The sequence below is a fragment of the Rhinoderma darwinii genome, unplaced genomic scaffold (genome assembly GCF_050947455.1).
Source record: "Rhinoderma darwinii isolate aRhiDar2 unplaced genomic scaffold, aRhiDar2.hap1 Scaffold_130, whole genome shotgun sequence".
NCBI lineage: Eukaryota > Metazoa > Chordata > Amphibia > Anura > Rhinodermatidae > Rhinoderma > Rhinoderma darwinii.
In genome coordinates this window covers 2,148,578-2,173,552 of record NW_027461962.1, presented here as the reverse complement: position 1 = coordinate 2,173,552, position 24,975 = coordinate 2,148,578, and positions in this window count along the sequence as shown.

Below are 24,975 nucleotides of genomic sequence, written 5' to 3'. Positions count from 1 at the left end.
AGGCAGCCTAGTGATACACTGAGCAGCAGCGCCATCGTATCTATTATATAGTTTAGAAAGTTTGTTTGAAGCCCGATTGTGATACGCTAAGCAGCAGCACCATCGTGTGTTCAATGCTGAGAAATCTCACTAAATTGAATATAAGGCAGGCAGCCTAGTGATACGCTGAGCAGCAGCGCCATCGTGTGGTCAATGCAGGAGAAATGTACATGTATGCGATTCCGCTGCAAAAAAACGCAACTTATTAATAATTTTAATCTTATACTCACCTAGAATTCTGTTTCTTTTTCCGGGCCAGCCTCCTGGGACGACGTTTCATCCCATGTGACTGCTGCAGTCAATCGCAGGCTGCAGCGGTCACATGGGATGAAACATCAACCCAGAGCTGCAGGATGTAGGAGGGAAGCGTCGCCATGGTAAGTATCCATTCCTGGCCGAAAAACTGCGGCACAGGGCAGTGCTTTTACACAGCGTATCTGCCTTGCATGAACATACCCGTACAGTATATACATATAGTAGCTGCTGTCTTACAACGATACAGCTGCAAACCACGTCAACATGTTGCATTCCCACGAGTCAGCACAGTTTTCAAATGATTGTTAATGTCCATGAAGTTTTTTGCAGACATTAACAATCATTTAAAAACTGCACCTTTTGATAAAACTGCATGTGCTGCATGTTTTACCGGACAATGGTTTTTACGATCTGATTGTTTGCATTAACCCCTTCCCTCTTTAGCCACTTTTGACCTTCCTGACCGAGCCTCATTTTTCAAATCTGACATGTGTCACTTTATGTGGTAATAACTCCGGAATGCTTTCACCTATCCAAGCGATTCTGAGATTGTTTTCTCGTGAAACATTGGACTTTAAGTTACTGCCAAAATTTGCTTCATATGTTCAGTATTTAATTGTGAAAAACACCAAAATTTAGCGAAAAAATGCAAAAATTAGCATTTTTCTCAATTTAAATGTATCTGCTTGTAAGACAGGCAGTTATAACACACAAAATTGTTGCTAACTAACATCCCCCATATGTCTACTTTAGATTGGCATTGTTTTTTGAACATCCTTTTATTTTTCTATGACATCACAAGGCTTAGAACTTTAGCAGCAATTTCTCACATTTTCAAGAAAATTTCAAAAGGCCATTTTTACAGGGGCCAGTTCAGCAGTGAAGTGGCTTTGAGGGCCTTATATATTAGAAACCCCCAAAAATTCACCCCATTTTAAAAACTTCACCCCTCAAAGTATTCAAAACAGCATTTAGAAAATGTCTTAACCCTTTACACATGTCACAGGAATTAAAGCAAAGTAGAGGTGAAATGTACAAATTTCATATTTTTTGGCAGAAATAAATTTTTAGTACAATTTTTTTTATAACACAGAAGGTTTTACCAGAGAAATGCAACTCAATATTTGTTGCCCCGTTTATGCAGTTTTAGGAAATATCCCACATGTGGCACTAGCATGCTAATAGACTGAAGCATCGGCCTCAGAAGCAAAGGAACACCTAGTGGATTTTGGGGCCTTATTTTTGTTAGAATAAATTTTAGGCACCATGTCAGGTTTGAAGGGCTCTTGCGGTGCCAAAACAGTCAAAATCCCCCAAAAGTGACCCCATCTGGGAAACTACACACCTCAAGGAAATTATCTAGGGGTACAGTGAACATTTTGACCGCACAGTTTTTTTACAGAAATTATTGGAAGTAGGACGTGAAAATTAAAATCTACATTTTTTCAAATAAAATGTAGGTTTAGCGATTTTGTTTCTCATTTCCACAAGGACTAAAGGAGAATAAGCACCATAAAATTTGTAAAGCAATTTCTCCCGAGTAAAACAATACCCCACATGTGGTAATAAACGGTTAGAGAAGGGCTGAGAAGGGAAAGAGCGCTATTTGGCTTTTGGAGCTCAAGTTTAGCAGGAATGGTTTGCGGAGGCCATGTCACATTTACAAAGCCCCTGAGGGGACAAAACAGTGGAAACCCCCCACAAGTGACCCCATTTTGGAAACTACACCCATTGAGGAAATTATCTAGGGGTATAGTGAGCGTTTTGACCCAACATAATTTTTGCATAAATTATTGGAAGTAGGCCCTGAAAATGACAATCTAAATTTTTTCAAAGAAAATGAAGGTTTAGCTAATTTTTTCTCATTTCCACAAGGACTGAAGGAGAAAAAGCACCGTAAAATTTGTAAACCAATCTCTCCCGAGTAAAACAGTACCCCACATGTGGTAATAAACGGCTGTTTGGACACACGGCAGGGCTTCAAAGGGATGGAGTGCCATTTGGCTTTTGGAGTTCCCATTTAGCAGGAATTGTTTGCGGAGGCCATGTCACATTTACAAAGTCCCTGAGGAGACAAAACAGTGGAAACCCCCACAAGTGACCCCATTTTGGAGACTACACCCATTGAGGAAATTATCTAGGGGTATAGTGAGCGATTTGACCCCACAGTTTTTTTGCAGAAATTATTGGAAGTAGGCCCTGAAAAGAAAAATCAACATTTTTTCAAAGAAAATGTAGGTTTAGCTTATTTTTACTCATTTCCACAAGGACTGAAGGAGAAAAAGCACCACAAAATTTGTAAAGCAATTTCTCCCGAGTAAAAAAATGCCCCACATGTGGTAATTAACGGCTGTTTGGAGACACGGCTTGGCTTAGAAGGGAAAGAGCGCTATTTGGCTTTTGGAGATCACATTGAGCAGGAATAGTTTGCGGCGGCCATGTCACATTTGCAAAGCCCCTGAGGGGAAAAAACAATGAAAACGCCCAAAAAGTGACACCATTTAGGAAACTACACCTCTTGAGGAATTTATCTAGGGGCGTAGTGAGAATTTTGACCCCACAGATGTTTCATAGAATTTATTAGAATTGGGCAGTGAAAATAAAAACAATCCTTTTTCTTCAATAAGACGTAGCTTTAGCGCAAATTTTTTCATTTTCACAACAAATAAAGGAAAAAAAAGAACTCAACATTTGTAAAGCAATTTCTCCCGAGTACGGCAATACCCCATATGTGGTCATAAACTGCTGTTTGGGGACACGGCAGGGCTCAGAAGGGAAGGACCGTTGCTGGATTGGTTTCTGGGCGCCTGTGGGCCCAAAACAGTGGAAACCCCCCAGAAGCGACCCAATTTTGGAAACTACACCCCTCAATGCATTTACCTAGGGGTGTAGTGAGCATGTTAACCCTGCAGGTGTTTTGTAGAAATTAGTGTGAACTCGATGTTGCAGAGTGAAAATGGGATTTTTTCCACAGATATGTGGACAATATATGGTGCCCGGCTTGTGCCACCATAACAAGACAGCTCTCTAATTATTATGCTGGGTTTCCTGGTTTTAGAAACACCCTACATGTGGCCCTAATCTCTTGCCTGGACAGTCGACCAGGCTCAGGAGTGAAAGCGTACCATGTAAAATTGAGGCCTAATTTGGCGATTTACAAAGTATTGGTTCACAACTGCAGAGGCTCAGATGTGAAATAATAAAAATAAACCTCTGGGAAGTGACCCCATTATGGAAACTGCACCCCTCAATGCATTTATTAAGGGGTGTAGTGAGCATTTTCACCCCACAGGTCTTTTCCATAAATGAATGCGCTGTGGATGGTGCAAATTAAAAATTTATATTTTTCCCTAGATATGCCATTCAGTGGCAAATATGTAGTGCCCAGCTTATGCCACTGGAGACACACACCCCAAAAAATGCTAAAAGGGTTCTCCCGGGTATGACGGTGCCATATATGTGGAAGGAAACTGCTGTTTGGGGACGCTGTAGGGTTCAGATGGGAGGAAACGCCATTTGGCTTTTGGAGCGTGGATTTTGCTTGGTAGTAGTTTTGTTTGGAGTCTTACTGGTGTTTCCGTTTATAATGTAGGGCATATGTAAGCCGGGCGGAGTATATAAGGGGCATAGTCAGGTGGTATAATAATGGGGTAAAAAAAAACAATAAAATGATCCATAGATGTGTGTTACGCTGTGACACAATCATTTCTGCACAGGCTGGTGTCGCACTGATATATGGCGTCCTTTATTATCCCCCTTTTGATCCACACTCCGCGCCTTTGTAGTTTGGGGAATTTTGCTAGGAAGTGTTGTCCTGGTATAATACGGGCACTGTCGCTTCCAGCGGATATGTTTGGGCCCTCCCTTTCCTGGTTCCCTAATTTTAGGTCCTTGATAAATCGCCTCTTCAAACAGAAGAAATGTTCCCCTCGGGCACAACTGCATATTTTTTTATTTCCTGACTTATTGGAGCCATAACTAATTTTATTTTTCATAGACGTAGCGGTATGAGGACTGGTTTGTTGTGGGACGAGCTGTAGTTATTATTGGTACCATTTTGGGGTACATGCAACTCTTTGATCACCTTTTATCCTATTTTTTGGAAGGCCAGGTAAACAAAAAAATGCAATTCTGGCACAGCTTTTGTCTTTTTTTTTATACAGCGTTCACCATGCGTTATAAATTACATGTTAACTTTATTCTGCGGGTCAGTACGATTCCGGCGATACCTATTTTATAGGACTTTTTTATGTTTTACAACTTTTTGCACAATAAAATTACTTTTGTAAAAATAATGTATTTTTTCTGTCGCCAAGTTGTGAGAACCATAACTTTTTAATTTTTTTGTCGACGGAGGTGTATGAGGGCTTGTTTTTTGCGGGACGAGCTATAGTTTTTATAGGTACCATTTTTGGATACGTGCGACTTTTTGATCACTTTTTATTCTAACATTTGTAGGGCAAAGTGACAAAAAAACAGAAACTCTGGTAACGTTTTTTACGGGTTTTTTTTACGCTGTTCACCGCGTGCAATAAATAATATAATATTTTGATACCTCTGGTCGTTACGGTCGCGGCGATATCAAATACATATGGTTTATTATTATTTTTCAATAATAAAGGACTTGATAAGAGTAAAAGGGGGATTGGGTTTTATTTGATTACTTGAAACTTTTATTGTTTTCAAACTTTTATTATTTGCACTTTTTTTTACACTTTTTCTCAAGTCCCACTAGGGGACTTGAAGGTCCAACGGTCAGATTTTTTTTTTTCTAATACATTGCACTACCTATGTAGTGCAATGTATTAGATCTGTCAGCCATTCACTGACTGCAAGCCGATTAGGCTTCGCCTCCCGGCGGGGCCTAAATCGGCTTCCGTAATGGCAGAGCAGGAGACCATTGTGTCTCCTGTTGCCATAACAGCAGTCGCCAGTCCTGATTGCCTGTCAGGGCTGGCGATCTGCTAGTAACCGCTACGATGAAGCAATCGCTTTCGATTGCTGCATCGAAGGGGTTAATGGCAGGGATCGGAGCTAGCTCCGGTTCCTGTCATTACAGGTGGATGTCAGCTGTACAGTACAGCTGAGATCCGGTGATGATGGCACCGGCTCATCTTCTGAGCTGGTCCCAAACATTCGGCGTATATGTACGGCAAGATGCGGGAAGTCAATGCTTTCCATGACGTACATTTACGGCAAATGTCGGGAAGGGGTTAAAGGTTATGAACACCTTTTGAAACTTTTTTTTTTTTTAAATGTCAGTCAGTGTGTTTTGTGCAACTTTATAATTAGTTTTTATTAAAAAATCTTTTTACTTTTTGAGATACAGCTGCTCTGTTACCTGTATACAGAGAAGCTGTATCCTACGCTGAATACTGAACTTGTCAGGTCTGTGGGACTGATGGGTTCAGTGTCAGCGGGTCCTGTGTGTCCTGTGTGTCTGACATGCTGGATCCACCTGTAATACATCACATCTAAGTTAGATGTGATAGATTATAGGTGGATACAGTCGACTACTCTATTGACACCGCCAATAAAACGAAAACCTTGTGAAACGGAGACAAACAGAAACCATTAGCAACGGAAGCGTTACCATTGAAATGGTAACAGAATGCTATGGTTTCCGTTTGGTTTCCGTTCGTAGGTTCCCCTGACGGAAAGGTCTGACGGAACCCATGAACGGAACCACGATGCAGGTGAGAACGAAGCCTAATTATTACTGTATGATCTTTACAGATGGTGGAGGGTACTATTTTTTGGGGTATAAGCAACTCCCAGAATATGATTACCATAATTCTGGTCATACTGGAAGCTGCTAACCTGACTTTGCAAATGATCTCTGTACTGAAATGTATTTGTACTGAGCTTTGTTCTGGTCCTGTATTCATGTACTGAGCTTGGTTCTGGTGCTGTATATATCTAATGAGATTTGTTCTGGAACTGTACATATGTAATGAGCTTGGTTCTGGTGTTGTGTATAGAACTATATTGCTTGTAAAATGTACAAATGTTTTTATGCTCGGGTTACATAAAAAAAATTTGGAAAATAAATGACACGTCATTGATTGGTAGAGAAAACAAACATGGCGAGGGTGGAAGGAGATGTTGGGAAAGAGGTTGGGGGGGGGGGCGCCAAACTGAATCTTTGCCCCGGGTACTGGAGAACCTAGCTACGACCTCTGCTATGTGTGTTGTATGTATGTGTCTGTGTGTGTGTGTGTGTGTGTGTGTGTGTGTGTGTGTGTGTATATGTTCCAGTATGTGTGTGTATATGTGTACATATGTCTCTATGTTAGTGTATATATATTTATGCCTCTGTGTGTGTTTATATATGTGTGGGTATACTCAGGGCCGTCGTCAGCACCCGGCGAACCCGGGCAAGTTCCAGGGCCCATTACCCTTGGGGGGGCCCACTCGGCCGCCGGGTGCTGTCGCTGCTGTCATCACGGCATCACTGTCCATATATGGACAGTCCGTGAAATTCATGGACAGTCCGTGAAATGAGAGGACTTTTGGAAACTGTCCGGAATAAAAAGAATGCGTCCGTGATTTCTATATTTTTTTGTTGTGCAAGGAGCTGCACATATGCCAATTGTGGCTGCGTGATGACCTCTCATGTAGAACATTGTTAGCAGCCTTCCCAGCCTCCGCGCACCACGTCTGGTCTGTAGGACTAGCAGGGGCCTCCTACCTGCCAGAGAGGACAACGGAGAGGAGGAAATCCGACAGCGGAGAGAGTGCGGCTTGGCTGGGACCTGACAGGTGACACAGGAGAATCTATGCAGAGCAGGACGCTGGGCTGCCGTTACTTCAGCTTGTACTGCTGATATGTGAAGCCCCTGCCCGGTGGCTTGCTCTGTATCTAATTCACTGCCCAGCAGCTGTACAGGTCAGCAGCACCCGGCTCCTTCACTGTGTCTGCACCACTGACCTGCATAGCTGCTGCTGCTGCTGTTAAAATGTCTACTAAACCCTGTACAGCCCAGTACTCCCTTGATAGCCCCTTCAGTTCCTAATCTCCCTCTGTACACCCCTCCCCCCAGCACTGGAGCACCACCCCGTGCTGAAGAAGTCAGAGGAGACAGAAGTTGCCGAAGAAGCAGTCTACAGGAAGGAGATAAGTGTCAATGTGTCTAAAGACAAAGAGGTGACTGGAGTGTGACTCAATGTATGTATGTATGTATGTATGTATGTATGTATGTATGTATGTATGTATGTATGTAGTGTGTGTGTAATGGCTCTATATGTGTGTGTATATGTAGTTTGTGTGTGTATGTAATATTTGTGCGAGTGCGTGTGTATATTTGTGTGCATTTTGTATATATATGTAGTGTGTGTGTAGTGTATGTGTGCAGTATGTATGTGTGCAATGTGTGTATATGTAGTATGTGGGCAGTATGCATGTATGTATGTATGTATGCAGTATGTATGTGTGCAGTATGTATGTGTGCAGTGTGTATGTGTGCAGTGTGTATATGTGCATTGTGTGTATATGCAGTGTGTGGGCAGTATGTTTGTATGTGTGCAGTATGTATGTATGTATGTATTTATTCAGTATGTATGTGTGCAGCATGTATGTATGTATGTATTTATTTATTCAGTGTGTATGTGTGCAGTATGGATGTGTGCAGTATCTATGTGTGTATGTGTGCAGTATGTATGTGTGTATGTATGTATGTATATGTGCAGTATGTATATGTGTGCAGTATGTATATGTGCATTGTGTGTATCTGTAGTGCATGGGCAGTATTTATGTATGTGTGCAGTATATATATGTGCAGTGTGAGTATATGTAGTGTGTGGGCAGTATGTGTGTGTGCAGTATGTATGTGTGCAGTATGTATGTATGTATGTATGTATGTGTGCAGTATGTATGTATATATGTATGCAGTATGTATGTGTGCAGTATGTATGTGAGCAGTATGTATGTGTGCAGTGTGTATGTTTGCAGTGTGTATATGTGCATTGTGTGTATATGCAGTGTGTGGGCAGTATGTTTGTATGTGTGCAGTATATATGTATGCATTTAGTATGTATGTGTGCAGCATGTATGTATGTATGTATTCAGTGTGTCTGTGTGCAGTATGGATGTGTGCAGTATCTATGTGTGCAGTATGTATGTGTGTATGTATGTATGTATGTATGTGCAGTATGTATGTGTAATATGGATATATGTATGTGTCCAGTATGTGTATGTGCAGTGTGTGCAGTATGTATGTGTGCAGTATGTGTATATGTAGCGTGTGGGCAGTATATATGTATGCATGTATGTCTGCAGTATGTATGTGTGTGCAGTATGTATGTATGTATGTATGTATGTGTGCAGTATGTATATGTGCAGTATGTATATAGGTATGTATGTGTGCAGTATGTATGTGTGTGTGTGTGTGCAGTATGTATGTGTGTGCAGTATGTATATGTGCAATATGTATGTATGTATGTATGTATGCATGCAGTATGTGTAGTGTGTGCAGTATGTATGTGTGCAGTATGTATGTGTTCAGTGTGTATATATGTAGCGTGTGGGTAGTATATATGTATGCAGTGTGGGCAGTATGTATGTGTGCAGTATGTATGTGTGCAGTATGTATGTGTGTGTGCAGTATGTATGTGTGTGCAGTATGTATATGTGCAATATGTGTGTATGTATGTATGGATGTATGTGTGCAGAATGTATGTGTGCAGTATGTATGTATGTATGTATGTATGTATGTATGTGTGGAGTATGTATGTGTGTGTTTGCAGTATGTATGTGTGTGCAGTATGTATGTATGTATGTATGTATGTGTGCAGTATGTATGTGTGTGCAGTATGTACAGTGAAGGAAATAAGTATTTGATCCCTAGCTGATTTTGTAAGTTTGCCCACTGTCACAGACATGAATAGTCTAGAATTTTTAGGCTAGGTTAATTTTACCAGTGAGAGATAGATTATATTTAAAAAAAAAAAACAGAAAATCACATTGTCAAAATTATATATATTTATTTGCATTGTGCACAGAGAAATAAGTATTTGATCCCTTTGGCAAACAAGACTTAATACTTGGTGGCAAAACCCTTGTTGGCAAGCACAGCAGTCAGACATTTTTAGTAGTTGATGATGATGGCCCACTCCTCTTTGCAGATCATCTGTAAATCATTAAGATTTTGAGGCTGTCGCTTGGCAACTCCGATCTTCAGCTCCCTCCATAAGTTTTCGATGGGATTAAGGTCTGGAGACTGGCTAGGCTACTCCTTGACCTTAATGTGCTTCTTTTTGAGCCACTCCTTTGTTGCCTTGGCTGTATGTTTTGGGTCATTGTCGTGCTGGAAGACCCAGCCACGGGCCATTTTTAATGTCCTGGTGGAGGGAAGGAGGTTGTCACTCAGGATTTGACGGTACATGGCTCCATCCATTCTCCCATTGATGCGGTGAAGTAGTCCTGTGCCCTTAGCAGAGAAACACCCCCAAAACATAATGTTTCCACCTCCATGCTTGACAGTGGGGACGGTGTTCTTTGGGTCATAGGCAGCATTTCTCTTCCTCCAAACACGGCGAGTTGAGTTAATGCAAAAGAGCTCAATTTTAGTCTCAACTGACCACAGCACCTTCTCCCAATCACTCTCAGAATCATCCAGATGTTCATTTGCAAACTTCAGACGGGCCTGTACATGTGCCTTCTTGAGCAGGGGGACCTTGCGGGCACTGCAGGATTTTAATCCATTACGGCGTAATGTGTTACCAATGGTTTTCTTGGTGACTGTGGTCCTAGCTGCCTTGAGATCATTAACAAGTTCCACCCGTGTAGTTTTCGGCTGAGCTCTCACCTTCCTCAGGATCAAGGATGCCCCACGAGGTGATATTTTGCATGGAGCCCCAGATCGATGTCGATTGACAGTCATTTTGTATGTCTTCCATTTTCTTACTATTGCACCAACAGTTGTCTCCTTCTCACCCAGCGTCTTACTTATGGTTTTGTAGCCCATTCCAGCCTTGTGCAGGTCTATGATCTTGTCCCTGACATCCTTAGAAAGCTCTTTGGCCTTGCCCATGTTGTAGAGGTTAGAGTCAGACTGATTAATTGAGTCTGTGGACAGGAGTCTTTTATACAGGTGACCATGTAAGACAGCTGTCTTTAATGCAGGCACCAAGTTGATTTGGAGCGTGTAACTGGTCTGGAGGAGGCTGAACTCTTAATGGTTGGCAGGGGATCAAATACTTATTTCTCTGTGCACAATGCAAATAAATATATATAATTTTGACTATGTGATTTTCTGTTTTCTTTTTTATATAATCTATCTCTCACTGGTAAAATTAACCTAGCCTAAAAATTCTAGACTGTTCATGTTTTTGACAGTGGGCAAACTTACAAAATCAGCAAGGGATCAAATACTTATTTCCTTCACTGTATATGTGCATTGTGTGTATCTGTAGTGTGTGGGCAGTATTTATGTATGTGTGCAGTATATATATGTGCAGTGTGTGTGCAGTATGTATGTGTGCAGTATGTATGTGTGCAGTGTGTGTATATGTAGCGTGTGGGCAGTATATATGTATGCAGTGTGGGCAGTATGTATGTATGTATGTATGTATGTATGTGCGCAGTGTGTGAATATGTAACATGTGTGCATTATGTATAGGTATGTATGCAGTGTGTAGATGGTGTGTGCAGTATGTTTGTATGTATGTATGTATTAGAAACAGGGAGAGAACCTCCAGCTCACCGGTCTGCGTCTCCAGCAGCGTCACTCGGATCCCCGCGACGGCCCGCGGTAAGGAACAGCAATGTAGGAGAAAAAATGATCCAGCGCTGATAGTAATTTAAAAGGGAAATGAGAGTCCCATGTTTATTGAAGAAAGATCTTAAAATCGGAGGGGAGACGCAGTCCCAAGGTGCAAGTAGTCAGGGTAGATACCCAAGCCTACGCGTTTCGAATGCGATCTGCGTTCTTAATCATGGCAAGTATGTAAGTATGTGTGCATTGTGTAGATGTAGTGTGTGCAGTATGTACACTACCATTCAAAAGTTTGGGGTCACCCAGACAATTTTGTGTTTTCCATGAAAACTCACACTTATATTTATCAAATGAGTTGCAAAATGACTAGAAAATATAGTCAAGACATTGACAAGGTTAGAAATAATGATTTTTATTTGAAGTAATAATTTTCTCCTTCAAACTTTGCTTTGTGGGAAAGGACACAGAGACATAAGAGACTTTCTACGCCAGTTTTCACACTTTTTAAGAAATGGGACGTGGTAAAGGCAAAGGGGCTGTGAGCCAACAAATTTATTATGATTAACCCCAGAAAACTGGCGTCAATTATAGTGGAAGTCTACGCCAGCTCCTCGCTAACATAGATTTCACTCCATGGGGCATAGCAAGGTAGAGGCCCGTGCTGGACCTCATACTTTGCCCCCCCCCCCCTTCATCTGACCAAACCCTGGCCTCCCATTGGACAGTTAAATAAAAAATATATATATACACTACCGTTCAAAAGTTTAGGGTCACTTATAAATTTCCTTATTTGCACAGTTTTTTTTCAATGAAGATAACATTAAATTAATCAGAAATACACTCTATACATTGTTAATGTGGTAAATGACTATTCTAGCAGCAAACATCTGGTTTTTAATGCAATATCTACATAGGTGTATAGAGGCCCATTCCCAGCAACCATCACTCCAGTGTTCTAATGGTACATTGTGTTTGCTAACTGTGTTAGAAGGCTAATGGATGATTAGAAAACACTTGAAAACCCTTGTGCAATTATGTTAGCACCGCTGTAAACAGTTTTGCTGTTTAGAGGAGCTATAAAACTGACCTTCCTTTGAGCTAGTTGAGAATCTGGAGCATTACATTTGTGGGTTCGATTAAACTCTCCAAATGGCTAGAAAAAGAGAAACTCGACAGTCTATTCTTGTTCTTAGAAATTAAGGCTATTCCATGCGAGAAATTGCCAAGAAACTGAAGATTTCCTACAACGGTGTGTATTACTCCCTTCAGAGGACAGCACAAACAGGCTCTAACCAGAGTAGAAAGACAAGTGGGAGGCCCCGCTGCACAACTGAGCAACAAGCCAAGTCCATTAGAGTCTCTACTTTGAGAAATAGATGCCTCACAGGTCCTCAACTGGCAGCTTCATTAAATAGTACCCGCAAAACGCCAGTGTAGACGTCTACAGTGAAGAGGCGACTCCGGAATGCTGGTGTTAGGGATCTGCCAGGTACTACGTCTAGGTATACTCCTGGGATTAATCAATCCACACCTGAGGCCAGACCTGTTCGACTGACACCATCTCCCACCAACCAGGGTGGCAGGCTCAGGAGTGGGAGAGCCTATCGCGGCCTGGTCAGTCGGAGTTAGCTCCGCCCCCTGTCCTTTATTACCTGCTGTGTTCTCCTCCTCAGTGCTTGTAATTCTTTTGGATTCCTGGCCCCACTGCTGCTTGCTCCAGCCTGCTTCTGCCGTGCTTCTGCCTTGCTGCTGTTCTGCTTAACCCGCTTTGCTTTTCCTCCGGCTTGATTCCTCCTCCGTGCTCACTTGGGTATACTCCACTTCATCCTGGTCCTGACAACTCATTCACCGCTCCGTTTCCTCGCGGCGTTCCGTGGGCTACTGCCCCTTCCCTTGCGTGTTCCCTGTTTGTTCTCCCGTGCACTTAGACAGCGTAGGGACCGCCGCCCAGTTGTATCCCGTCGCCTAGGGCGGGTCGTTGCAAGTAGGCTGGGACAGGGCGGTGGGTAGATTAGGGCTCACTTTCCCTTCACCTCCTTCCTGCCATTACAGCTGGTCTTCAGGGCAGAGTGGCAAAGAAAAAGCCATATCTGAGACTGGCTAATAAAAGGAAAAGATTAATATGGGCAAAAGCACACAGACATTGGACAGAGGAAGATTGGAAAAAAGTGTTATGGACAGACGAATCGAAGTTTGAGGTGTTTGGATCACACAGAAGAACATTTGTGAGACGCAGAACAACTAAAAAGATGCTGGAAGAGTGCCTGACGCCATCTGTCAAGCATGGTGGAGGTTATGTGATGGTCTGGGGTTGCTTTGGTGCTGGTAAAGTGGGAGATTTGTACAAGGTAAAAGGGATTTTGAATAAGGAAGGCTATCACTCCATTTTGCAACGCCATGCCATACCCTGTGGACAGCGCTTGATTGGAGCCAATTTCATCCTACAACAGGACAATGACCCAAAGCACACCTCCAAATTATGCAAGAACTATTTAGGGAAGAAGCAGGCAGCTGGTATTCTATCTGTAATGGAGTGGCCAGCGCAGTCATCAGATCTCAACCCCATAGAGCTGTTGTGGGAGCAGCTTGACAGTATGGTACGCAAGAAGTGCCCATCAAGCCAATCCAACTTGTGGGAGGGACTTCTGGAAGCATGGGGTGAAATTTCTCCCGATTACCTCAGCAAATTAAGAGCTAGAATGCCAAAGGTCTGCAATGCTGTAATTGCTGCAAATGGAGCATTCTTTGACGAAAGCAAAGTTTGAAGGAGAAAATTATTATTTCAAATAAAAAACATTATTTCTAACCTTGTCAATGTCTTGACTATATTTTCTAGTCATTTTGCAACTCATTTGATAAATATAAGTGTGAGTTTTCATGGAAAACACAAAATTGTCTGGGTGACCCCAAACTTTTGAACGGTAGTGTAAGTGAATACAGTGCAGTGAAATTCAGTGACTCACAGGTGACATCTTCTCAGAATGGAGTCGTTCATGTTCTCTTTTCTTCTTCATCCGACCCAGAACACCATGTTGACTTCCAGTCTTCTTCATCTCCAATGCCCAAGCGCGAACCACAAGATATGTCATGAAAGTGTTGATGTAACCTGTATACCACGTTCACGTGACCCAATGTGCCACGTCACAGCTTATTCAAATCATGGAAGCGTTCAGTCTACATGACTACCGCCCGTCACGGTGTGCATACCTTAGATCAAAATTTTGACATATAACTAACTCTAAACCTCATAAGCTAATTTTCTTTAGCTATTATACTAGGATGTACAATTCTATATTAAAATATTATCATATTAGTCATGTGGCCTAGTATACCCACATCCAGCGATGGGTGGGATGGGTGAAACATAAAATAGTTTTCCATGAGTTTTGGACTGTGATGTGCTGCTGATCTCCCCTTTTGGGGGTAATATACAGGGAATATGGGGGTTATATAAGGGACTCCCATCATCCCTGTATATACCAGCCATCATCCCCATATATAACCACCATTATCCGTGTATGAACCAGCCTACCATTATCTCAGTATAAAATCTCCATCACCCCTGTATATACCATTAGGGCGGGCACTGTCAGCTTGCTGTGGCGTGCGGGCATTGTGGCTAAAGAAGAAGTAAATGGGGTGGGCATTGAGGACACCGTGGACCAATAGGATGCCTGAAATGCCGGTATATGGGAGAAGTCCAGCAGAATCTGAAAATATGCCTCCTGATTGCTTAGGCTGGGTTCACACGACTTATTTTCAGACGTAAACGAGGCGTATTATGCCTCGTTTTACATCTGAAAATAAGGCTACAATACGTCGGCAAACATCTGCCCATTCATTTGAATGGGTTTGCAGACGTACTGTGCAGACAACCTGTCATTTACGCGTCGTCGTTTGACAGCTGTCAAACGACGACGCGTAAAAATACAGCCTCGTCAAAAGAAGTGCAGGGCACTTCTTTCACACGTAATTTGAGCCGTTTCTTCATTGAACTCAATTAAGCACAGCTCAAAATTTACGGCTGTCAGAGAAGCCCCGCAAAATGCGAGGAGGAGCATTTACGTCTGAAACAAGGCAGCTGTTTTCTCCTGAAAACAGTCTGTCTTTTCAGACGTAAAAGCCTGCTATTGTGTGCACATACCCTTAAAGGCTATGTACACCTTTGCACAGTTTTTTTTTAAATTGCCTTGTATGTATTTTGTAAAATAAATCACATTTCTAATTGGTCTACCATTTGTCTTCTGTACCTGCAGTGTATTTCAGTTCATGGCCAGCTGCTGTATTCAGTTATCTCTCTAAGGCCCTGTTCACACCTGCGTTGGTGTGTTTCGTTGTTCTGCTCCATCAGTGGTGCAGAACAAAGGAATAACGTAAGCAACTGTTCCGTCGCACAACGGACACCGCCACCTGCCGACAGAACCCATTCACTTTAGTGTGTTCCATTGGCTTTCCGTCAGGCGGGGGACCGTGATTTTACCAGAGACAATAGTGCAGATGTGAACGAGGCCTTATCCGTCAGTCATCACCCTAATGGCAAACTGAGCAGCTCCTCCTTTGCAGGCTCATGAACAAGCATTTACTGTGGAATCTGCGCATGTGCATGGTCCTAATTACTGCATACCTCCTAACCGTCCCGGATATAGGGGGGTAGTCCAGGATTCTGGGCGCTGTTACGCTGTCCCAAGCGGCCGGTGGTATGTCTTGGTGTCAACTGTATCTGCGTCCTCAGGATGCAGATACAGTTTAATCCAATGCTAATGAAAGGGATCGTCAGCTCCCTGCTTCTGTATTAGTACCACTCGCCGAGGAATTCCCGGGCACAGCGCTACTTTAAGTGCGGAGCCCCTTGTCTCACTATCCATATATGAACATTGACGTCGGGGACTACTCCTGGAACGGAATCCACTGCCTTTCCATTGCCGATGGTCTGGCCGGGGATTCCGCTCCTAGGCGGAACCCCTGATGTCACTTTCCATATATGTACAATTACATCAAGGGCTCCTCCTGGAGAGCAATCCTTGGCCACAGCGTGGCCGACGCTCTGGACAGAGATTCTGCTCCTATAGGGAATGCCTTACGTCACTGTCCATATATGGACAGTGACGGCAGGGGCTCCTCCTGGAGTGGAATCCCTGGGGGAGTGGCACCATCTACATGGGCACTGTGTGTGACACTATCTATATGGGCACTGGCGCTTTATATGTGTGCACTGGTACTAGGGGTAGCTAAGGGGGCATTAAACTGTATGGGGGCAGCTATTTGTCATTATACTGTGTAGGGGGTCCTATGGGAACATAATAATGAGTGGCCTGAACCGGGTATGTGTGGGCGGAGATTACTTAGATTAGATACTTGAAAGTTGGTAGGTATGTTTACTGGTGTGTGCTGGGGCAGAGCGAGTGTGCCTACTCCAAATTTGCAGCATAAGGCAATGAGGTTGCTTTACCACATGCCAATGCTGCAATTTTGGGAATTGCTCCCTCTAGTGACCAGCACATGGAAATGTTATAAATTAGAATCTGATTTATAATATTTCCTGACTTGTGAAAAAATTAAAAAATTAAAACAATGTTTAATCACTTATATACTAACTGTTTAACTGAAAAAAATAAATAATTCCTAGCGACACATTCCCTTTAATACTGGCGTTTCATACACCAGTCCTATTAAACAGTTTGCTGGAGTAAGATGCAACACATTTATTAACAGGCGAACGACTCTTAATAAATGTGTCACATCTTTTAGCTGCAACGCGGCCTGTCATCAGTACTTTCTACGTGCTGTGGCCTGCTGTACATTTAAAGTACATTTTAAAAATATATTTTATTGTCTGATTGGGGGGGAGGTATGGGTCTGGCACGGACCTTTGCCTTGTTACGCCCCCCAGAGATAAATCAGGGCCACACTATACATATAGATTTCTGCTATAATTTACATCAGTTACTGGCGTAAATTATAGTAAAATTGTTGGCCATTTCTGCTAAGCCCCGCTCATTTTTTGCCCCCAAAAATTATGACATTTGCGTATTTTGTGAATTTTCTACGCTAATAAACTGTTGTAGAAAGGTTAATATATTCCCCCCAAAGGCTACAGACCGTAATACAATATCTTAATGTAAGGATGTGTACACTTAATTGTGCTGCAACGCTTGTTGTCTCCATTCTATGTCAGTGTGGGAAGTAGATGTCCGGCCTTATGATTTTGTGATATGTAATAGACCCAGAATCCCAATCACCATACCAAAGAATGCAAAATAAAGACACAAAACATTATAATTGGGTGTTAAATGGTCAAAACTTTTATTATATTATATGACCAAACCCAAAATGGCAAACCTCCGACTCACGAAGAGTCACCCTCCAGCACGCAGGAAAGGAAAAACCCCCTGTGGGGGAAACCTCTAGGGAAACCATGGCTGGAGGATTGCCCTTCCTCTAGGCTTAGAAGGTGCCAAAATATAATTTGTAACAGAATTTATACGTTTTCTCAGATTTTTAAGGAAAGACAATACAATGAACGAACGAACGAACGAACGAACGAACGAACGAACGAACGAACGAATGAACGAACGACATAAAACACATAGATCGGCTGATCTGGATGGCTAGGCGGGTGTCTCTCTTCCTGGGCACCCATTAAAATTAATGGGCGATCCACGGATGAGACGGGTCCTCCAGATGCCTCCTTGTAGCATCTGTCTCCGCTCTGGCCAATAGAAGGGGATCTCCTGCTGGAAACCCCCCTCTATTACAGACAACCCGTATGAAGAGGATGGCATCACTGTGATGAAGAAGTGGTCTTGGGTGTAGGGTTTCCCTGCTAGAATCTCCAAATTACATCAAGTCGGCATTGGTGGAGAAGTCAAGCTCAAGGTCCTCAGTCCCATCCAATATGGCGCTGAATGTGGCAGTAAAACCTTCTAATATGGAATCTTCTTTATGTCATAAACATTTGTGTTTATGACATCAGCACATTCATCATCATTACTACAGGAGTTTCTTACCACTGCCGCCTCATTCATTGTGACGTCACCCACAGTGGTCTGAAGTGTTAACCCTTTACTGACTGGCAGTGTACTTACCACAGTGGCCATAAAGCTGAATAGAACATATCAGCGGCCATAAAGGAAAAGGGATATTGCAGGGAGCATCTCCGCACAAGAACAATGCATGACAAAGGGTTGTCCAGGATAAGATAACTTGTCTGTTTTCTCCAAAAACCAGCACCACACCTGTCCATAGGTTGTGTGTGGTATTACAGCTCATTAATATTCACTTCAATGGAGAAAACCTGCAATACCAGATACAACCTGTGGATAGGTGTGGTGCTGTTTTTGAAAGAAAGCAGCCATATTTTTCTAACTCTGCAGAGCCCCTGTTAGAAATAGTTCAAAAAAAGGGGGAGAGAAGAAATTAAAAAAAGGGAAAAAGAGGAACTCTGAGGTAAAAGAAATCAAACTAGACTGAAAGGAGTCTGCTGGAGGTGCCAGATGGAAAGACATGTTTCTGCCATGGGGACCAGATTAGTTGAAAAACTATGCAGTTCATCTTCGAATGCAGCGTCACAAAAACAAATTATTTTGTAAAAAAATTAAAAAGTGTTTTTATTGTGCAAAACTAGAAAAACTTTTACGTACATGTTGGTTCAGGAGTCCTGGTGGTCCTCCATGGGCTTTACCCATGGAGTGTTTGGAGACATGTTGGAGCTGTGGGATAATGGTAGGTACGCTTACTGACATCTGATGGGATTGTAGGCACATCACACCATTTTGGTTGGCAATAAATGCTCTCTTTGAACATGCCCTCTCCGCTCCATTCTCTCCAGATCTATTTCTTTCCAGAAGAAGGTTCTCCTCCATTTATTCAGACTAGGTTGTGCCTAGACATTGGTAGTCTACAATTCCCCGGTACAAATCTAAATGTTTAGCCACATTCACTGATATTCAGAATCCAGCAACTCTGCCGATTGTTGAAGTAATCTCAGGCATTTTCTGAGTAGTTGACCGCTAACTCCCTCCACTCTGCTACCTCGCTGTAGTGCCCGACCATTCAATTTTTTTCTTCTCTCTCTGTAATTGTCGTCTGTCTATTGCTTGTTGTTTTAACCTTTCTCATTGATAAAAGTACAGATTTGGTAAAGACGACGCTTACATTGTTTCCTAATTGTCTTTTGGTGAGCTGCATTTTTTTTTAACATTTTGTACTGCTTTATGGTTTTAATAAAGATTGAGCAGAGTTACTGCAGTTAAGCGGTGATAAATATTCTTCTACGTCCTGCTCCTGAGATGATCTCAGGGAGAACAGAAGCCTCCCATAAAGCAGAAGGAGACCGGGGTGGTGGACATTGTTAGGTAAAAGTTAAACAGACTTACCATCAGGGGTGCTCAGGGATATACCGCTAATCCCCAAGTCAAGACTAGCTAGGAGGTCAATGCTTCCTGAGCCCTGCTCACACCATAGTCAGGAGCCCCCCAGCTTGACTGTGTCTGATTTGGGACAGGTAGTGGCTCAATTACTGGCTGGTGTTAGAGAGGCTTTGGTGCAGCGTGAGGTCCCACCACCTGTGGTCCCCGTTGCTCCTTCTCCTGTTGCGGCATGGTACGGTTCGGTATCTGGGGCTGCGGCGCTAGGTTCTAAAGTCACTGGGAGTGCTGGTGGGTCTGGCGCTCCTGTTGCGGTTCAACTGCATGGGGTTCGGTTAGCCAAATGTTTGTTTTGAGAGCTCCCTTAAGACGGAGATTAGAGATCGTATTTGGCGTGATGAATATGTTGAGATTTTCTCTCTTTTGCCGTTAGAGAAATTAAATTTGAATAGAGGAATGTCTGACGAGAGTAAGGCTGGATTCACACGAGCACATTACGTCCGTAATGCACGGAACGTATTTCACACTGCTGGGAGCCAAAATAAGTGTCAGACAATATTAGCACCATACAATACAATACAATACTGCTGTAGTACAGCGCCCTAATAATACAGTGTACTTAACAATAAATGAAATTTACTACATATTTCAAGGAGTTTTCCAGGAACATTTAAATGGGTTTATATGGCCACAAAACATTAAAAAAAAAAAACCTTTACAATATACTGATGTTCTCCATTCCAGGCTGTATCACGTGCTTGTATTGTCAGGTCCGTTTGATCGCTGTTGTATCTGATCCCATCAGAGGAAAGCAGGAAAAACCTTCCCACATCTCTCCCTTATGGAAAAGTTTTCCCTTCATTCCACTAATGGGAACCATATAAAAAATACACAATGCTCACATTGCCTAATACGACAGAAACATACAGGAGAAAATAAGAAAACAGCGTCTAAGCTTTACAATATAGTACTGGGGGGGATTGTGTACAAAAAGGAAAAATAAGTTGTACGGCCACCAAGACGAGCTGGAGATCCTTCAGCTTCAATTAGAGTCTGTTCACATGTTGATTTTCACCACATTTTATTAAATTGGCATTAGAATTTTAGTGATCTGAATAGTAATCTGAAAATTGTTAACTGTTTTCCTGCCATTTTTTTTTCACTTTTCAAAGGTTTAATTTATAATTTTGCACAAAAAAAAAACGGACAAAAAAACTACAAAGCATGAAAAGCAAATAATAACACATTGAATTCTATTTAACCAACAAACCCAACCAGTCACACAGAGAAGCGTCCATTTCCTCATCTAAGGCTTCATTCACATCTGCATCAGGACTCTGTTCATGGGTTCCGTCGAACCTTTCCGTCAGAGGAACCCATGAACGGAATCCAAACTGAAACAAACAGAAACCATAGGTTTCCGTTTGCATCACCATGGATTTCAATGGTGACGGATCCGGTGCAAATGGTTTCCGTTTATCACCGTTGTCTGAGGGTTCCATCGTTTTGACAGAATGAATAGCACAGTCGACTATGGTATTTATTCCGTCAAAATAACAGAACCCTTACACAACGGTGACAAATGGAAACCATTTGCACCGAATCCGTCACCATTAAAATCAATGGTGATGCAAACGGAAACCTATGGTTTCAGTTTGGAGTCCGTTCATGGGTTCCCCTGGCGAAAAGGTCCGACGGAACCCATGAACGGAGTCCCAACGCCGATGTGAACGAAGCCTTAGTTATAAGGATAGATAATGATTTCCTTCACATTTGAGCTACATGTTACGTAGCCGTTCCTTTCAGCTTAACCCATCGGGACCAAATCTTTTCTAATTTGTAGGGACATTTCCTACTCATATATAAAATGTTATACAGGAGGACATATTTATTGACAAGTTGTAACTAATGAGAAAGGGCAGGGGGGAAGTGTCTGTGGATTTCCAGGTCATATTTCCCTGTGTTTTTTAAATGTTGTAAGAATCCTCGAAGGAAACACCACGTTTGTTACATATCGTATAATATGTCCCTGAAAAAATCTGAGAGCTCAAAATATGCATGAAAAGATTTAGGCCTCGGTCACACAGTGCAGAACATGCACTTCTATTAAATACAGGATTGCTGCCAACATGTTGCCAACTGCAATTTCGCCATAGCAGTTTCTTCTGGGGCCAGTGTGAGGAATGGGGGGGAACCACTTTGTCCATTTTGCTGCAGGTGGAGAGAGACTTTTTCTGTTATTTGCCCCTTGTCCTGAGCTCAGGAGGTTCTTAATTCAAATGAGACAAGCAGCCGATCAAACTGAGAAACCAGTGAACCAGTACAAACCAGTGTAGAAGTGTCTGAAAATAATCCTCTCCACTGTCACCTTCAGACTGTCCGACCACAATGGTGAGGATATGCGTAGCAGCAGCCGCAGGTGGGCATGGATTATAAACTTAGGGCACGGCCAGACGTGGCGGAATTCCTCCGCAACTGTCCGCATCAATGCCGCACAGAATCTGCGTTGCAGATTCTGCTGCGGATCTGCACAAAATGTGCAGAAAATTGATGCGGACTAGCTGCTGCGGACTGCGGGAAAAGTGCTTCCCTTCTCCCTATCAGTGCAGGATAGAGAGAAGGGACAGCACTTTCCCTAGGGAAAGTAAAAGAATTTCATACTTACCGGCCGTTGTCTTGGTGACGCGTCCCTCTTTCGGCATCCAGCCCGACCTCCCTGGATGACGCACCAGTCCATGTGACCGCTGCAGCCTGTGCTTGGCCTGTGATTGGCTGCAGCCGTCACTTAGACTGAAACGTCATCCTGGGAGGCTGGACTGGAGACAGAAGCAGGGAGTTCTCGGTAAGTATGAACTTATATGTTTTTTACAGATACATGTATATTGAGATCGGTAGTCACTGTCCCGGGTGCAGAAACAGTTACTGCCGATCGCTTAACTCTTTCAGCACCCTGGACAGTGACTATTTACAGACGTCTCCTAGCAACGCTCCCGTCATTACGGGAGCCCCATTGACTTCCTCAGTCTGGCTGTAGACCTAGAAATACATAGGTCCAGCCAGAATGAAGAAATGTCATGGTAGTAAAAACAATACGCTCCGCAGCACACATAAGATCTGCGGACTACATTGCAGAATTTTGACTCTCCATTGAAGTCAATGGAGAAATTCCGCCATGAGTCCGCCACTGCTCCGCAACAGACAGAGCATGCTGCGGACACCAAATTCCGCTCCGCAGCCTATGCTCCGCAGCGGAATTTTACGCCTCGTCTAAACGAACACTGCTAAATTAAAGTGTAAGTCAATGGACAAACGGCACCGCTGCGGATTAACGCTGCGGAGTGTCCGCAGCGGAATTTAAGTGAAATTCTGCCACGTGTGAACCCGCCCTTATAGTTGATGATACTTTTGATTGTTGTGTTTTTATTTACAAGTTGAGCACCAAGCGCGTCACCTATGTAAACATGTATGCCACCTATGTAAACGTGTATGTGTATATCATTTCAGTGCTTTGCTGCCATCTAGTGAACAAACTGCATAAATAGTTTGTGTAGTGCTGTTGTGTTATGTGTGCAGGACCTGTGATCACATGACCAGAGAGGCAAATTCTCAAATTCGTGCAGGTGCTGCACAGCTACTCAAGTAGGGGAGAAGCTGAATCTTTATTTAACAGGAGTTTAGCACCATATTTAAATATGCAATATTTAAAAAACAAATCGACATAAAAGTCATCAAACTGCATATTATGAGAGGAAAATGACTGTTATGCTATGTCGTTGATATATACATTGTGTATTAAGTGTTATTCCACTTAAGTAAACATATAACACATCATTCCTCCAATTAAGACCCTTCGGGAATCTTGTATGAAGCTGCAGATCGAAGGAAACACCTCCCTATTCAGGAAGTGTCTTCTCCAATATCCACCCGTCTTTGGTTTCTTCACTACTTCAAGGCCATAAAAACATTGGGGGGAATTTATTAAGATGGCATTTCGTATGCCAGTCTTAATATAAAGAAAGTTGGAGTAAGATGCAATACATTTATTAAATGTGTCACATCTTTCGGCCGTTCTTGCGCCACAATCGTTATGTAGCGACCGCGGCCATGCTCCATCTATTCCCCCTACCCATCGGACAAAATGTAAAATAAAAAATAAGTATAATCTTTTTTCCGCTTCTCTTCTTCCCCCTTGATCCCCTAAGGCTCCCTGCTGCCCATACAATGCACTGACACCGAGCAGCGTCAGGTACTTTATATGCGACACAGCACTCAACGTCATCAGTGCATTGTTTGAGCCGCAGGCTGCGGAGAGAACATGAGGGGACCAGAAGAGGAGTGGTGAGGTGAGCATTCATTTTTTATTTAATTGTCCGATAGAGGGGACGGAGAGGAGCCTGGCATGGGCCTCTACCTTGGTACGCTCCACATAGTGACATTTTTGCCAGTTATTAGCAGGAGTAGATTTCGACTATAGTTTACGCCAGGTGTAAATTATTATAAATTTGTTGTGCTGCTGTCACCTTGCCCCCTTTTGGGAAGCCCCCTTTTAGAAAACTGGCGTAGAAAGGTTAATACATTTCCCCATAAGCTTTAAAAATTACCATTATGTGTTTCTAAGAAGTGTTTTTCTGCACCAGAGAGGCATTAGTGTTTTTTTTGTTTTTGTATCTGAAATGTGTTCTACAATGCGCGTTTTGAAGTTTCTAATCGTGCGCCCTACAGATGTAGCCGGCTTTATCTTGACTTTCAATGCCTTAAAGAGGCTCTGTCACCACATTATAAGTGCACTATCTTCTACATAATGTGATTGGCGCTGTAATGTAGATTATAGCAGTGTTTTTTATTTAGAAAAACGATAATTTTTGACGGAGTTATGACCTATTTTAGCTTTATGCTAATGACTTTCTCAATGGACAACTGGGCGTGTTTTACTATATGACCAAGTGGGCGTTGTACAGAGGAGTGTATGACGCTGACCAATCAGTGACAAATCAGCGTCATACACTTCTCTCCATTCATTTACTCTGCAGATAGCGATATATCTATATCGCTATGTGCAGTCACATAAACACACTATAACGCTACTCATGTGTCATGACCATGAATATACATTACCTCCAGCCAGGACGTGATGTGTATTCATTCTCCAAACCACTTCTCTGCACGTCTCTGTGATTTACAGCACAGCACAGCGAGATCTCGCTGTGAATGACAGTTTACAGCGTAATCTCACGAGACTACCCCTGCTATGCTTTAAAAACACAGAGACGCTACAGAAGTGGTCAGGAGAATGAATACACGTCACGTCCTGGCTGGAGGTAATGTATATTCATTGTCATGACACATGAGTAGCGTTATAGTGTGTTTATGTGACTGCAAATAGCGATATAGATACAGTATATCGCTATCTGCCGTGTAAATGAATGGAGAGAAGTGTATGACGCTGATTGGTCGCTGATTGGTCAGCGTCATACACTCCTCTTTACAACGCCCACTTGGCCATATAGTAAAACACGCCCAGTTGTCCATTGAGAAACTCATTAGCATAAAGCTAATAAAGGTCATAACTCCGTCAAAAATGATAATTTTTCTAATTAAAA